Raw genomic sequence first — 12,615 nt, forward strand, 5'->3', positions numbered from 1 at the left:
AAATAAAGTGCAAATAAACTTGCTAGAGTATTATTTAATTGATTTAAAAGTTTCACATACAAATAACTTCTGCAAAAAATAATAATTAAAACAAGTTACATGTATTCTTTAGAATCCTGCATTCTAATAGAAATAAAGTGTATAAAATAGAGACTAAAATATTGCTTAAATCTGTTAAATCACTAATTGTTCCATGTCTCTGTTTACTTTGGCTGTGAAAAACTGGTTTAGGAGTCAGAAAAGCTTCCCAGGCAAGTCTCAGACAAAAACTTATTCATTCTACTCAAAGTCTGGCAATCTAATTTTCTGCTTTTATTTTTAAAAATGTGAACCATACAATTATATTTACTTTATTTTGGGGGGCATTTACTTTATCATTATTTTCAAACAACATATTGTGAAAAATATTGCCATGTCTATACTGAGAAACATAAACAGATCTTAAACAAGATCCAGCAGCATACTAAGTTTAAATACTTACTCTGCCCATTAAAAAAAGATTTAAAATACAGGACGTATGTGATTCTAAAAACTAAATAAAATATAGTCCACATCAAAATTTGAAATAAAGTACCATCAAATGTTATGGCAGCAAGTGCCATAGAGTTATGCATATCTAAATTTAAAAGAAACCATGTTAGTCTTCTCTAAATTAAAATGTATACTATTCTCTTTTGCATCTTTAACTTATAATGACAATATACATCAACCATTGGGAGGTTGAGGCTGAGGCAGGAGGATTCTACATTCAAGGCCAGTCTTAGGAACTTAGTGAGGCCCTAAGCAACTTAGCAAGATCCTGTCTAAAAATTTTAAAAAAACATAAACAAAAGGGCTGGGGATGTGTTTCAGTGGTAAAGTGCCCCTAGATTCAATCCCCAGTACCATAAAATTAAACAAAGAATTAAATAATGATTTGGGTGTCTGTGGATGCCTACCATTTAGGTAGGTATTCAGTGCTAAATGAAAACTGGTGAATAAATCGCCAATTGGACCATATTGTCCTAGCCTTGGGTTATTCAGTAAACAAAGTTAACTGAAGTGAAAAAAAAAAAGCACTCTCAGGAAAGGCAATCTAGATGTACTTTATATACAGAAGACAGTTCAAAGAATAAACAGGAGGTCAATGATAAACTTGTGAATCTGCTTCATGTGAGGTCATCTTTATATGTAACTCTTATTTGATTGAAATAAAATGTAAAGCAAACATAAAATTAAAACTCATATTTACATCAGGATGTGATAAAATCTTTGGACAGAAGAGATACACATAATTTTAGAGATGATCGCACAATCATATAGTTTACATAACTCATAAAAACTATATTATTACCCAATTATGGAAATAATATTCTGTATGCTATTCAGCCATTGGTATCCTTGTTTGAAAATTGTTAAGAAATTTATTTTGAAAGTTACTTTAGGCTTTCCTTCAGGTGAATAAAACACAAAAGTACTGCTCTTTGCAGAAGAAAACATTCTGTATTCAAAACAATTATAGCTGGTTGATCAAGTTTTCAAATATTGCTTTTAATATTTCCTTTTTAGGTGTTTTTTTTTTTTCACGGTGGACACAATCTTTTTATTTTATTTTTATGTGGTGCTGAGGATTGAACCCAGTGCCTCATATAGTCCAGGCTAGTGTATTACCACTTGAGCCACATCCCCAACCCTCAAATTTTCATATATTAACAATGAGTTAAAATCAAGGCAAAAGACCTAAAAAGAACTCAATATATTTAAATATTTTCATCATATTAAATGTGTAAGAATATCTGACACATAAGAATCACTAGTATATTGTTAAGGAAGAGAATTCTTTATGTTAATAAGAATGTTGAATGAAAGAAATCTTTGAATAACACAAGTTTACAGTGGAACACACGTATAATCCCAGAAAATCAGGAGACTGAGGCAGGAGGATCACAAGTTCAAGGATAGCCTCAGCAACTTATCGAGGCCCTGTCTCAAAAAAAAATTAAAATTAAATGTGCTGGGGATCTAATTTACTAGTGAAGTACCCATAGGTTCGATCCCCAGTACCAATAAAACATATGTTATCTCAAAAATGTACTTTTTTCCCTATTGGATTAGCAAAGATTAAAAAGATTAACAAAACTTGGTGTGAGCAAGGGTTTTGAAAATAGGATTCTCATGGACATTGAGGAAGACAGTTTTTACAGATAACAGCTTAGCTATATTTATCAATATATAAAATGTATATAATCATTGACCTGGCAGTTTTACCTCTAAGAAGATAAGTGAATAAGTATACTATAATCAATATACCATTATTAACAAGAAAGAAAAACAAGTAACAATCTAAATGGTTATGAAAGGAGTAGCTAGATAAAGTATGATGCCTCTAAATAATAGAAAAGTAGGCAGGCAAGTCTGGGTTGTAGCTCAGTGGTAGAGCACTTGCCTGGCATGTGTGAAGAACAGGGTTTGATTCTCAACACTGCATATACAAAGGTCTATTGACAACTAAAAAAATAATTTAAAAAAACAAAACTAGGCAGCCAGTAAAATTATCACCCATGATTATGCACATCAGGTTCAACTCCCAAATGGAGATATATATAGAATACTATAAAAATGACCACATAGCTTCATATATAGAGAGAGACTGCTGTGTACTTAAAGTCTTATATATACTTTCATATCCAACAATAAGTTTCCAAAAGTGAGTTAATGGTTGCCATTTCTTTGTGCAGGAGTTGAGGGCTTACTTTTGTCATTATGTTGTTTTATATGGGTAAAAATTTTGCTAATTATTATAATAAAAAATCACAACAAATTTTAAGAGAAAGAAGTGCCTCTATATCACCAAAATTACTTCAAATCTTTTCATCTTCCTATTTAAGAGGAAAGAATTCATTGAATGTTGCAAGTAAATGTAACACAGGATCTCCTTCTCAGAACCACACTTTAAAATGACAAGATAATAGAAATTAAAATATTAGAGTCAAAGAGATAGGGAAAGGCAAACATCATTATTCAAACAGTACACATTATTGGCATCCACCTTACTACTCAGAGGTTGTATGAACTCAAACACTCCTAAAACAATATCCCTTTTACACATTAAGGAAGCAGACTAAAATAATAATAATAATAATAATAATAATAATAATAATAAGAAGAAGAAGAAGAAGAAGAAGAAGAAGAAGAAGAAAAGAATTTTTAAAATGTAAAATCATAAAACACTTACCACAGTAAAAATATTTAATTATTTTCCTGTCTTACATTCTTTCATAGTACCTTTATTAAGAACCTGAAAAAAAAGTTTGGAGAAGTTAAATAGATTTTAAATGTATACCTTTAATCTGATGTTTATTTCCTTTAGATTTCTGTTTTTCTGGAACTAGACAAAACAGTTTAAAAGTACTCATGGGAAAATAAGTAAGCAAGAATTCCCAGGAATATGAAAAGCAACAAGGGGAAACTAGTTTTAAAAGATATTAAAACTTTTATAAAACAACTAATGTGATACTGAAATATGAAGAAAAAGACTAATAGAATACAAAACTCAGAGATACCCCAGTACCTCCAAAAGTTAACAATACCATAAGAGATTCAAAGAAGGGCTCTAAAAGCAACAGATGAAAATAACAGACAAACAGAAAAAGATAAAGTTGAACCTATGCATCATTCTGAACACCAGAATAAATCCTAATTTGAACATTTAAATGTAAATGTGATACCATAAAAGTACTAAAACAAACCATGGGCAAATTCTAAAAATCTTGGAGGCCTTTCAGTCACTTAAACTTCAGCTACCTGGGCTGGGTTTTCAGCTCAGTGGTAGAGTGCTTGCCTAGCACTTGTGAGGCATTGGGTTTGATCCTCAGCACCACATAGAAATAAAGAATTTTTTTTTAAATCAAGATACCATAATGATTAATATAAACTGTAAAATTTAAAGAAAAAATGTAAGACTTTTGTATATCAAAATATGTGAAGGTAAATAAAAATAAGTGAAAATCTGGGGAAAACTAGAATTGATATTACACAGGGATAATCTCTCCAATTTACAAATTTCTAGAAATTGATAATGGGAAAAAAGCAACCCAAAACAAAAATGTGAAAAAACTCATTAACAGAGAGTTCACAAGAAAAAAAAATACAATTAATTTTTAAGCATAATATGCTCAGCCTTATTAATAATGATAGCAATCCACATTAAACTACTCTATATTGATAATTCTCATCTATCAAACTGTTAACAAATTCAAGGGTTGTACACAGTACATTGGAAAGGTGCCAGGAAAAAAAATAGGAACTCTCTCATACACTGCAATCTGCCCTCTTGTATTTGTGGTATTCAGACTTGATTCAACAATCATAGGTGAAAATATTTTTTTTAAATTGTCATACTGTACACTTACCAACTTGTTGTCACTAGCTCCTAAACAATACAGTGTAACGACTATTTACATGGTATTTTTATTGTATTAGGTCTTCTAAGCAATCTAAAGATGATTTAAAAGTATGTGCAGAAAGTGCATAAGTTATATGCAAATACTATGCTTTTTACATAAGAGACTTAAGCATCCTTGTATTACAGTATCCACAAAGGGGTCCTCAAAACAAATCCTCAGTGGATAATGAGGAGAAACTGTACTTTTGGGAGTTTAAAACAGTGCAACACCTAAGAAAAGAAGAATTTAACTAAATTATAAATGCACTGCCCACTGGCACAGTGATCCCACTTCTAGGAATGTATTACACAGATGTACTTGCACATGTATAAAATAATATGTATACAAGCTGTTTCACCATATCATGGTCTGTGGTAAAACTAGAAACAACCAAAACACCCACGGGGGGGGGGGCTGGCTAAGTAAACAAGGCACTTAATAGACACTGTTTAAACACAGCTGGTTTTTTTTTAAATGTTTTTTATAAGCAAATATTATATTCTTTCTAAATAAATACTAATAGGAAAAAAATCTCAAGAGCATATAAAGAAAAAGCCATAGGATAGAATTATATATATATATATATATATATATATATATATATATATATATATATAGAGAGAGAGAGAGAGAGAGAGAGAGAGAGAGAGAGAGAGTATATTGGCATTTCTCCTACTATAAAAGGAAACAATTGACATCTATGGGAAATAAATTAAAGGTGGTTATCTAAAAAAGAGGGGTGAAGGGGGGGCAAAGCAGTTGGAAATCACATTTTCCCAAGCATGCCTGTGTCATTTTAACTTTTGAAATATAAGAATATGTTATCGATATTAAAAGAATTTTAAACATTAAAAAGAATACTTACAGAAAGAAGAGAAAGAGACACCCATAGATAAGACTTAAAACTAAGGTTTAAAGAGTTTCTTTGCTCTGAAATTAGATGCTGAAAAGCAATCTTGGTGTGGTCATTGGAAAAAAAAATGCGTTTTTCCTCTTCAATCAAGTTAAAGAATATGATAATCTGTTTTTAAAAATCTATTTGAATGAGTAAGAACTTTGGAAAGGGAAGAAAAGTGTAAAATGAGGCGACTCTAGTATAATGGTTCTCCAAGTACCAGCAGCGTCAGCATCATGTGATAACTTCTTAAAATTAAAATTCTCAGGCTCCAGGACATAGGACCACACTTGGATAAGCAAAGCTGGAGTCCTCCAGGGGGGAAAAAGTTATGTAACCTTCAAACGATTGACTTTCCCATGAAACCTGTCCTCAGTATCAGATGGAAAAAGTCCTTATACAGGCTTCCTAGCCAAGAAATATCATGTAGCTAGTTTCCTATGTAAACTGTGTAGGCAGAAAACAAATGTTTTCAAATACATTCTTATAAAAACTATAACAACTATGAATCATTGAAATTCAACTTAAGGATGTCTCACTTGAAAAAAAAATATAAGTGGACCTACAGACTTACAGAAATAGGGTAAAGAAACAAAAATAATCCATATTCCATAAATTCTGCTTGTGTTGTCTGAACAACTTAACCTCTAACTGCCCACCATGTGCTTTCATGAAAAAGCACCAAGAAGTTTGTTTCCCTCAAACCCTTTTCAAAACAATTGTCCTCATGTTGATGAACACTGGTCTTCCATTTGTTTTACACAAGGAGAAAGATCTGTATAGGAATCTTCTGAATAAAAAATTCTAGCTTAGCAGAGTGCAGCACACACGTCCAGAAGGCAGGCAGCTTTAGAGCAGTGGCACCGCAACGAGATTCGGACCCAAGCTTGAGCCCTCCCTAAGCCCCAGAGCTGCCCCAGACTCCCACCCCGGCTCCCTGATGGCGCTCGTCCATCTGTCCCCAGCCATGCTGCCCAGCCCCAGGACCCGCGCCTTGAGCACCCCCCCTTCACCTTCCTCTTCCTGGCACCGCCTGCCACCAACCCGCTGGCCACCACGTTGGTGGAGCTGGAGAAGGCCCTGCAGCTCCTGGGGGCCCGCCTAGGGGGCCATGGGGGGGCAGCGACAAGGGCCATGGTGGCCCCAAGCATAAGAGCAGCCGCAGGAAGAACCAGCTGGGCAAGTACAGCCAGCTGGTGGTGGAGACCGCAGGCTGGGCGAGTAGAAGCTTGTCGCTGGCGGGCATCTATGCAGAGGCCAGGAAGGTGGTGAGGTTCGACCAGCAGAAGAGCCACACCTACCTCAAGTACTTTGTGCAAGCTGGTGCATAATGACTTGCTACTGCAGGTCAAGGGCACAGGCTCCACCTGCTCCTTCAAGCTCAAATGCCAAAAGCTGGCGACCAGCTAACGGTGGGCCCCTTTACCGCGCCTGCTGTGCACAAACCCAAGAAGCAGGCAGCATGGTGCCACGCGGACCCCTGACCCACCAAAGGCGCCACAGCCAACAAGCAAGCACCAGGAAGGCCGCTGCCACCGAGAACAAGAGCAGCAGCAGCAGCAGCAAGGCCAAGAAGGCAGCGGCTGGGAGCAAGAAGTTGAAGAAGGCAGCCAAGCCCAGTGTCCCCAAGGTGCCCAAGGGCTGCAAGTGAGCGCCCAGGCCCTACATGCGACAATGTGGAGGGGGACCATCCCCGCTGAGCCAGGACCTCCCCTCCCCTCCCTCACGAGAGGCTCTCCCCTCCCCTTCCCAAGTGCTGCAGGGAGTTTTTTGAAACATCCAGAGTGACGTCCTGATTGGCTCTGGCCCTTAGCAATGGCGTCGCCATGGTTACCGCCCCACCCAGCAGCCAATGGGCAGGGCCCTGGTTGGCCAGCTGTCTTCAGCCTCCAGGCCTCGCCCCCTCCCTCTCACCACTTCTGGGCTCGCAACAATTGCTCAGGGTGCAGGGCAGCATAGCGCTCTGCTCCCCTACCCCCCAAGCCACAATAAAACATTCTTGACCTTTGCAAAAAAAAAAAAAAAAAGGATTCTAGTTTAGACAGAAAGATTTAGAAGTGGACCATAGTGGCACATGCCTGTAATCTCAGCAGCTCTGGAGGCGGCGACAAGACTCTCTCAAATTCAAAGCCAGACTCAGGGATGGTGAGGCACTAAGCAACTCAGTGAGAACCTGTCTCTAAATAAAATATAAAATAAAGCTGGGTATGTGGTTCGGTGGCTGAGTGCCCCTGAGATCAATCCCTGGTATTAACTTCCCTCCAAAAAAAAAAAAAAAGAAGGATAACTTCTTTTTGCAAGTCACCTTTAAATGGTTTTGTGTGACCAATGTGCTGTCTTTTACCACAGCTGAAGTTTCTGGTTATAAGTGAGACTGCAATCCATGTCATATATTGTTCTTTCTTTATTTCTCTTCTACATGTAAGTGAAAGTATCACAGCCACATTCACTTATGTGTGTAGGCAGGTTCTTTTGTGTACAAACCTCACTGCTCAGTAGCAAAGTGGGCTTGATAAACGTTCAATACCAGGGAGAGGAGCCTTGGTTCTGTGGTTGACAACTAACTCTTCCAGACTGGAATCCCATGTTTCAAGGGTACTCAAACTTTCCTTTGCCTTAGGCAAGGCTTGGGCTTCAGCATTTCACTTTCCTTGGGCGAGTGACCCAACCCCTGGAGTACAAAGGTCACTCTAAGCCTACCTCTGCTTTCTCACACAGGGCCAAATGATAGTTTAGGGGTGGAAGTGAAAGGAAAGTGACCACAACACTCAGAATGACCAAGAGATCTTTATTGCAGCAGTGCAAAATAGGAGGAGAGAGAGAAGAAAGAGAGAGCAAGGGAGAGTGAAGCAAGAGATTGAGACAGAGATAACAAGAGATGCCCCCCCCGCCCCGGCAGGAGAGAGTTTTCAAAGCCAAATTTTAATGGGATCTCTGGGTCTCCAGGCTGCCTTGTTGGCAGATAATGATTGGATTACACAGTAGTTGCTAAGGGTGTCCTTCTCTGCCTTGAGGCAGATGGGCAGGGGTCAGATGTGGGTTTCTGTTGCACCAGATGGGTGGAGGTCGAGTGTTCAGACTTGATGTAAACAGGTGATAAAAGATCAGACAGGTGGTGGGGGGGGTGTTGAGTGCATGTGTTATCCTGCAGCTAACATCCATTAAGCCTGCCCTACAGACAACATGGTTCAGCCTGTCCTGAACCTAACATTCCTTCCATTTGTTTGACATGGGAAAATCATAAAATCCTCTGGCTACATCCTGCTTAATGGTGGGCAAAGTGGGACCTAGGAGAGAAAGTGAAAAAATGTTCAGGGACAGGTCAGGGAACACCAGGCAGCCTGAAATAACACCCAGTGGCTATATACAGTTTTTTTGGCAGGGGTAAAGTCCATAAAAATTCCTTGAAACCACAAGTTATCAATAGCATCAAATCAGTCTTGGGCAGAGGAGATCCTTGGTATCAGCCATTGGTCCTGTCGTAGGGACTCTAGGAAGTATCAGAGGTAGCTCTGTTGATTCCAGTAATGTTAAGGGTGACAGCCCAATTTCAGCCAGTGGAAGCAAAATCGCCTTGATCCATAAACTGAGAGTGGGTGGTGTAATCCTGGTGCCATGTCACTTAGATGTTAAAGCATCATCTGTGTTTGGAATAGAAACTTAAAAGAAATTTAATGATTAGTAAAAGAAGAACAGGATTGGTGAGAAATTTTGAGTTTGATGGGCATGGTGGAAGTTCAAGACTGGATATTTGTAACAGGTGACTTTTTCAGGTGGGAGACATGGTACCAGCGAGAATGTCTAAAAGCGTGGTCACTATTGGGGTAGTAAGTATGACTGCATGGGGTACCATCCAGCAATGACTGAGAATGCAGTTCCTGAAGTAAGACTGAGTCACACAGTTGAAGGGGGTCCAATTTAGTTTGTGGTTGTGCTGGGATTGAGGCAATGAATGTTGCAGGAAGGCACTGGTCTGCTTGTTTCCTGAGAAGTGGGGGGCTGGATTTTTGTCTGACTGGGTGGAGGTGAGAAGTCTGAACCTGGGAATAATCTGCTTGATGAGGAAAAAGGTGATGGTGTCAGCAGTTTCCCTGGATGTGGGAAAATCTTCTATCCAACCTGAAAAAGTATCAACCAAAGTAAGTAGATAGTGAAGCTTTTTGTTCCTAGGCATGTGAGTGAAGTTGATCTGCCAGTCTTCATCTGTCTGGTGGCTCCTCATCTGATGTGTGGGGAGTTTAGGTTTGATGCTTCCTTGTGGGGATGCTGTAGAGCAGATAGACTAAGCAGAGTGGACCTGCCAGAGAGCAGATCTCATTTCTAGGAAGTGAAAGAGAGGTTGTAAAATCTGGAAAAGAGGTTATGAAGGGTGTTAGGTGGGGGCAGAGTCTCTGGAGCTAGTGTTATGCTTGAATTTGTGATCCCCAAAAGACCACCAGAGACCCAAGATTGATGTAAGCAGCAAAGAGGTATTTATTGTGAGCTAGCTTGGTCCTCCATGTGCACACAGCAAGTGATGACACTGAGAGGCCCCAAGCCCAGGGTTTGCAGCAGTTTTATACATTCTTTGGAGAAGGCAGGGACCCCCACATACATCATAGCATCTCTTAGTAAATCATCACACACTGCAGGAAAATCAAATAACAACTCTAAATCATGATTGGTACATTCACTGGTGGGAACAAGTTGGGTAGAAGTGATTGTTTACAAATATCATTTGAACTGATTGGTTTAAGCCAAGAGGGGTGTTAATGCTGAATCACATGTTTTCCCAACACCATAAACTACTGGGAGGCTCATCTGGCATCCCAGGTATTTCCCTGTCTCATGCTGATTGGTGGCTGCTAGGGGGTTACTATGGGTCTCCACCTAGCCTGACTGAGTCAGGGACGCTTGGTACAGCAGATCTCTCCTGTTATTTGTAGATAAACAACTTACCATTGTGGGAATGTGCCTAGGAGTGCTCTGTGGGTTTTTCCAAAAAAAAAAGGTCATATCCCTTCCTTGGACAGGCTTTGCTCTGAGGTAGAGGCTGGTTTTTCACTAGAAGAGTTGGTCATGAGTCATAGGTCTCTGTCTTGGGCATCAGGGGCTGGTAGTCTTAAAGAAGTAGATGATTGACTGGCTGGTTGGTGAATTTGTGTATCAGATCTTGTAGGAACTTCTGTAGGCAATTTAACATACAGAGTTCTATTAGAAGAAACATAAAGAGGACTAATAGGGGTCCTGTGAGGGGAAGGAGCCAAGGCCACACTTGACTGAACATTCCCCATGGATCCTGTTGACCTAGTTGCTGTCTTCTCTTTTCTAGCTGTTTCTGTCCTTCATTATTCCCAGGAATGACTGTTTTAGCTTAACTGTTTTGGGTAGGATTTTAAGATCAAGATGGTCAAAATTGACTTTGTTTCTATCATTAAGAGTCAGCTGAATTCCCATAGGGGTCACTACTGGGAGAACTTAAAAGCAGCTTCTTAGTTCTCCTAGTAATATCTGTGCTATGATGGGTCCAGTTCTTGCTTGACAATGTGGCTTTCCTTGGAAGCATCAGGGACATCCCCTGTCTCAAATGACCCTCCTATTCACAGCAAGTTCACTGATTGGCTTTTCATTCTCCAGTGGTCTCATTAATCTCCCTGATCAGGAGGTTATGTGGCCCAGAGTTGCAAAGCTCTTTAGAGAAGTTCCCTGTTCCCTAGATTCAGACTGACTCAGAGGGCAAGAGTCAAATATTGGTTTTCTTGGCCATTTTAATTTAACTTTAAGTCTTGATCTTAAAGATCCAGCAAAGTCAGTTTCACCTTAAATTAAGAGTACTGGCTTTTAGCTGAAGTCAGGGCTACTTTGGAGTCATTCTGATATGGAGTAAGATGGTAGGCAGAACCTTATCTCAGGGAAGGCAAGGCTCTTTATAAATCTTAGGTAAAGTGTTCTAGTATTGAAGTTGATCTTTGTTTCTTAAATATTATTTTATAAAGTTTACATATATTGTTGCTTGATGTTACATGAATACTAGTTAACAAAATATGATGTTACATTTAAATTCTACCCAGTGTATAGGACTTCATATTTATCTTATTGATAACAGTTCCAGTTATAAAAAATTAAATTATATAAATAAATCTCCAATATGTTATTCTTATAAGTCTAAAATTACCATGCAACTTTAGTTTGGAGAACATCAGCTTGATATAATGTTTGGTTTGTTGTTGTTGTTGTTGTTATTGTTGTTGTTGTTGTTTGAGTTTCTATCTTAAAGACATATATACCTGGAAAACATGAACACATTTAATATACAAAAAAGAGTAATACTACCACAATTACTATTGATGGTTTTATATTAATTAAGTTTAGCTCTTAAAAAAATAACATACTATAATATTGCAAAATAACAGTTGTTGTTTAACCACAGTTGTATAATTCTTAATTCCTTCAAGATTACTTGCTCAAAAAACTTACATATATAATCAACTTACACATACCTTCTTTATCACTTACTGAATCCTATATAGCCAACATAAACAGACCTTCTTTATCACTTGCTTAAATCCTCTTATTTACTTAATCACATACACTCTCTTATCCCAAAGCACATTTTTCTTCTATTAAATCTATACTTAGAACCTTCTCATTTCTCATTCACATCTGTTAACTCCTTCTTTATTCACACTTTGAAACAATCCTTGTAAATTTCTGAACTTAGGCAAATTATTCCATTTTAATAAGTGATATTTTGTTATTTGAAGTACACAATTAACCCCATATGTTTACCATTTCATGAAAACATAAACAATGTTTAAGTGTATAGAAGTATACTGTTGTAGGGATGGACAAGGCAAGGCACCTAAGATAGCACTGAAGATGGGGAAAGAGTTTTATTTGGTTACAGCCAGATTCAGAGGGCACCTAACAGGAAGACCTTCCAGGAATTGGACAAAGGCATGGAAAAAGCCTGTCCCAGGGAACTCACCCACCCTGCTTCATCCCATTTCAGAGCGAGTCCCAGACACATCCTCAGCAGCCCCACCAGGACCCAAGGGAACCAGCTGTGAGCACCGCTGGGAGAAGGACCAGAGGCCAGGAAGGGCACAGGCCTGCACAGGTATTGGAAGCTCATCCCACCATATCCCAGCAGTGTGACTTTGGGCAGGGAGCTGCACCTCTCTGTGCAGCCTGAGCATGGAAATGCACAAGTTAAGTGCCTGGTACACAGCAAAGTGGTGCTGCCATGGCCAGCAGTGCCAACCCCGCCACCCTGGGAAACTGAGTCAGGTCCCAGGGTCGCACCCAAGTGCAAGG

General features: G+C 38.8%; 1 pseudogene; it reads left to right on the top strand.

Moving 5' to 3' along the window:
* The first annotated feature begins 6,259 nt into the window (after window positions 1-6,259).
* Window positions 6,260-6,970, top strand: LOC144251156 (histone H1.10-like; annotated as a pseudogene).
* Window positions 6,971-12,615: the final 5,645 nt, after the last annotated feature.

Source organism: Urocitellus parryii, chromosome Y (genome assembly GCF_045843805.1).
Source record: "Urocitellus parryii isolate mUroPar1 chromosome Y, mUroPar1.hap1, whole genome shotgun sequence".
In the NCBI taxonomy this organism is placed as follows: domain Eukaryota; kingdom Metazoa; phylum Chordata; class Mammalia; order Rodentia; family Sciuridae; genus Urocitellus; species Urocitellus parryii.